Genomic DNA, 5248 nt, shown 5'->3' on the forward strand with positions numbered 1-5248 from the left:
CCCCAAGCAGCAGTGTCTACTCCCACCCCCAGCCAGTCTTCCCATATTAATTGTTCAGCATGATGTTATATGGTATGGAATATCCCTTTGGCCAGTTTTGGTCAGCTGTCCTGGTTCTGTCCCCTCCCAGCTCCTCGTGAGCCCCCAGCCTCCTTGCCTGCAGGGTGGTGTGAGAAGCTGAAAGGTCCTGGGCTTAACGCAAGCACTGCTCTGCAACAATTAAAACATCAGTGTGTTATCAACATTATTCTCATCATCCTAAATCCAAAACACAGCATCATACCAGCCACTAATTAATTAATAATAAGAAAGATACCCCATATTAATTGTTAATATTAAATGAGTCCTACTCCAAGCCTAGAAAATGAGGCTGTGATATACTGTTCTTCTTGAAGCTGCCCTCTGTAGGAATTTCCTCTGTGCCATTTCTTCACATTCACAGGATCAGCGCAGAGGCAGCGTTTACATATAGGTAGAATTTATTGAGAATCATCTTGTAAAAAGGAAAGAGGCTAAAAGCTCCTTCTTGAAACAGATACTGTACTTCATTGTTACCCAGGACATACCTGAATATTTGTAAAAGCTTGCAAAATGAAATAGGCAACAAGAAACTACCACCTTCCTAGGATGTGTAAACATAAAGGCAGGCAAAGGCAGTAAGATGTAGTCAACAGAAACAGAAATCCAGAAAGGCGCTTGTTGCTAGGCAGCAGATCTAACAATACCAGGGCAGCACTGCAATGCTCGTCTGTGAAAGCAAGGAAGTTACACTCATTCCAGAATACATTTTTTGCTTTGTTTTGTTTTGATTTGCTGACTCTCTATGTCCCTAACAAGGAGTGGTAGGGAAAATTCACCCCAGTTCAGAATGCTAATGGAAAAATGTTAACAAATGTGAAGGTTTAAGCGTGAAATAATTCCGTCAATGTATCTGTGACACACTTCATTCTGCCTGTGCATATACGTAGATGCACACAAGCAAAGCTGATAGCACATATGAGAGAAAGGGCAGATTTCTATCAGGGAAATGTCTGAGACAGTTTCTTATGACTATGCATTTATGTCCTGTGGTGGCTCTTGGCAGAGTGCTAGCTCAGTGAAGATCCACGGAAAGGCAGCTCAGAGCTGCACTTTAAACTCTCCCTCATGCAGGCTTGCCCCCAGTGCTTTTCTTTGGGTCTGGAAATCCTGAGGCAAAACTTGAAATTCATTCAATTTTTGCTTGAAGCTTTTGGTTTCACAAAATGAATTTGTGAATTTCACAAGGGCAGGCCTGCTCAACAATGGTACTGGAATTATGATGCTCAACAACAACAAAAATATACACCAGTCTATATGAGTTGCAATTAGTGCAAATTTTATCTATAGGAGTCTGCTTAAATATCGTTCACAAATCAACCCAGAAAAGACAGGAAACTGCTGACCCTTCTATAACAAATGCCTTGAAAAATTTTAGTGGTATATATGGCATCTTATTTCAAGAAAAACTCTGTGTGCTCCCAGTGGAAGCCTGCATGAATTAAGCTTTCCCAAAGACTATCTTACTTAGCTGGACATTTTCTTGGAAAACTTTAGTGGAAATGATTCAGCCATCTCAGTGATCAAGGCAGGGAAAAGTGTTTTGTTTTAATCACCTTTGTAGCCAAGCTGAAACATGGCAGTGCCAAATGGTTTTGTCCCTTCTTAAAGTTTCCAGATTTGGTAGAATTTTAAACACTTGGAAAAAAAAAATCTCAGCTCATACACGTTCATTATGGATTAACTTGCTACACTTTGGCTCCTACGGTCTCATTTCTTTTGTTGTCAGCAAAAATGCCTGGAATCCAGAGACATAAGATGTTTCTCATCCCTCTGCACTGCTGGTTTCCTTAGAGAATGATCTCGTAGCAGGTTAAACCCTTTTTAATGGAGGGCCGTTTTGGTCTCTTTCTCCTCTCCTCTTTGCCCAACACAGCAGTGTGTTTCTGACTGCTTGACGTCAGTACTTACAGTCACATAACTAGTGGTTGGATTTTTTTATTTAATTTATTTTTGTTTCTTTTGGCTAGTTCAGCTCCTCATCATCCAGCTGAAAGAAATGCAGGGCAGACAAAAAAGAGGTGACAAAAGCGTGTGGCCAGAGGTTGGGAAGAAAGGGAGAACAGTACCAGCCCCAGCTCAGATGGGTTTCAACTGTTCTGGAGTCGTCTCTGAGACCGTGACAGTTTACTGCTGGTTTTTCTCCTGCTGACGTGAGAGAAGTAGCAGTAGGGATAAAGTTCCGACCCCAATAAAAACCCATTTGGGTGTTAACTTAGTGGGGTTTTGTTTGTTTGTTTATTAGAGGGGTGTTTTTAATAACTAGTGCAACTACATAAAAAGATCTGCGTTGAAAAGACAGTGAAAGACTGAAATCAGAATTGCTGGGCAAGGCGTGTGCTCTTAAACATGCGAAGTGGCATATAGCAGTCAGTAATCTGAAAGATCAGTTCTAAAACCGTCAAGTTGGCCTTCCATATTAGTCTTTTTCTGTTTTGATCTTTATCTGTGGAAAAGCCTGTTACCTCTGAGAACTATTGTGAAAACAGCTCAGCAAATATTTATGAAGCACTTGAATTGTAAAAAGGAACCCAAAAAAATTTACTTTCAGAGCAGGGATTGGAATAGTTTATGGATAGTAAGGCTCTGAGCCCCTGCTGAGAAATACAGATAAATCAAAATACTGAATAGCTGCTCATGAATTCAGTGTGTTTTTTTTTTGTTTGTTTGTTTTCTGTGCACTGAATGAGGCAATAGAATAAATCCTTAGGGAGGGGGAGAAAAAGTAGTAAATGTGCAACACACTTGTCGATGGTTGGACCTAGATGCCTGAACACAAAAGGGGCAAAATGAGTGTTGCAGGTATAGCTTTACTTCTGACATCTTTTCTCTTCTGATCACTATAAAATATTCACGTAGGGATTTCTTCGTGTGCAGCATGAATGTGAAATTCAGGAGCAGAAACGTCAAAATTTCTGTTAGCTCATTAAGCAAATAATATGTTTAGCAGCACATCACACATACAAAATCCATGACTCACCATATGGGTTTATTAGAAGGCCAACTTGGAACATTAAATTCGTACAGGGGGAATACAGCTGGAGGCTTTTCAGTCCTTTAAAGAATAAAACCTAAACTGGTTCCATCTCATTTAAATGTGTATGACTGCTCATTGGATCCCTTCCAGCATTCCTCACAGTCACTAATGCATAACACTCTCTAACTAATAACATCTGGATAGGGGATTAAAGGAGAATGTCTTGCAAGAGGCTGGGGATGTGTGCAGGGAAGTGAAGCAGCAGAGAGATTAGCTGACTCAGAAAAGTCGATGAATGTGATTTTCATTAATGGCTCTTGGGAAAACACCAGTTTCTGTAGCTTAAGATATTTCTGTAAAGAGAAAGAGAAAAGGAAAAGATGCTTTCAATTTTGTGGCTTTAAGACTGCTATCACGTTTGACCAAATCTGAGGAAACCAGGCAGTGTGTCTTCTTAGAGAAAAATACTCCACTTACAGGGGGCCTCACTCTGTGCTTCTTATATGGGCAGATTTTCAGGAGGTTCAACAGCAATTTTGCTAGAGCAGAGAAGTATGGACTCTATTGCCTAAGAATGGAAAATACTTTCTGTATGATACATGATGAACCTTAGATGCTTGGAAAGATGTTTCTTTAGCTGCCTTGGCATGCTGCTTTGTCATCAGCAGCATAGAAAAACACTATTAAGTCATTAATTATCTTCAAACCCACGTTCCTGTGGGACAGCATTTGCTGTATGCCCCAATAAACAGTTTAGCACACTAGTCATTTCCTTGCCTATTCTTGCTGAATGACTGAAGAACAGTTCAGCTCAGTCCTGGAACCATAAGCATCTAATCAATTTCAGCCACTGGTAGCTGCCAGGCTGCACTGTTCTGTTGAAGAAGCCTCCTTAAACTTTCCAATATGAAGTCAATGTGAGGAAGTAACAGGCCTGAACTGGACACTGCCAAGTCTTCATGTCATTCAACATGGACTGATAAAAAGGGGAAGATTTAGGGAAGAGGGGGAGGGAAACTGCCATAATTCTCTTCCCAGCTGCATGATAAGGCAATTGAAAAGACACAGTAGAAGAAATGTCAGCTTCTGTTATTATTGTCTATGAAACAAATATGTTGTCCTTTTAGTTGTATATAATTTGAGGTATTTGTGTTGTTTTGTTTTTCGTTGTTGTTGTTGTTTGTTTGTTTTTTAAATAAGTTAAAAGGAGAATTTAATGACAGGACCACTTAAAAATCTGTCAATCTCACACTTGCAATAATTTGGTTCTTTGCTTGACCCAGCAACTTACATCATTTCATGTGGTATCCATATTTGTTTTTACCACGACATGCACGCTCGCTTGTATTAATTCAAGAAGATACTAAGAAAAAGGGAGAGCACTGTTTGCCTTGTACTTAGACAACATGCACTGTGTACCCATTACCAATTTAACACAACTAAAGATACGAACTGTAACAGAGAAATTATTTCCTATTTAAGTCAAATATGAGTTCCCTTCTCACCATTCATTCAAACACTTTTCTTTGGCCGGCAGTCTCAGGACAAGTGGTTAAGTTGTTAAGGATGATTTTCTAGTAGCATTCGATGACTGCTGTAAACTGGTTTTCAGAGCCTGCAAGGCCAAACCAACCTGACACGACAGCATATTCTGCAATCATTTTCCCAGATTCACTGTCATTATATACATGGTCAGAGTGACTTGTTGAACACTTGTAGTGATTACTCCTTTGAGGCTGGTTCATGTGATGAAACCTTACAGGGAACAATCCTTTACAGTCTGACTTTACCAACTCACTACCAGAACAAAAATGTTCTTCCTTTGGGAAACCACACAATTAGCAAACCGTGAGCTTAAAAACAATCAAAGTAAAAATTATCCAACTGTTGATACAATTGGCTAAGATTTACCTGAGCTATCCTAAAGATGGTTGCCAAGGAGGAAACTAAACCATGGCAGTCATTACAGCATGAAACTGTACGTGCCAATTTGAGACACAGCGGAGGACTGAACAACGTAGCCCATTCCCTCATGCCAGCTGAGGCTTCACCACTACAACCACAGTTCAGTTCTCTAAGCCAGGTGTCAGTTACCAATGACATGGAAGGAAGTTTGCTCATTGTTTTTATTAAGAAGTAGGATTTTGACTTTTAGCATGAGTTTGCTAACGTTACTTTCTTTTTGACCTCTTC

The 5248-nt window shown here is 40.0% G+C and overlaps 1 protein-coding gene across 16 annotated transcripts in view; it reads left to right on the forward strand.

Annotated features, from left to right (window-relative positions):
- MCF2L2 (MCF.2 cell line derived transforming sequence-like 2) overlaps positions 1 to 5248 on the forward strand; it is a 167391-nt gene that overhangs the window by 77112 nt on the left and 85031 nt on the right. The gene's annotated exons all lie outside the window — the stretch shown is intronic.

Source organism: Cygnus olor, chromosome 9 (assembly GCF_009769625.2).
Source record: "Cygnus olor isolate bCygOlo1 chromosome 9, bCygOlo1.pri.v2, whole genome shotgun sequence".
NCBI lineage: Eukaryota > Metazoa > Chordata > Aves > Anseriformes > Anatidae > Cygnus > Cygnus olor.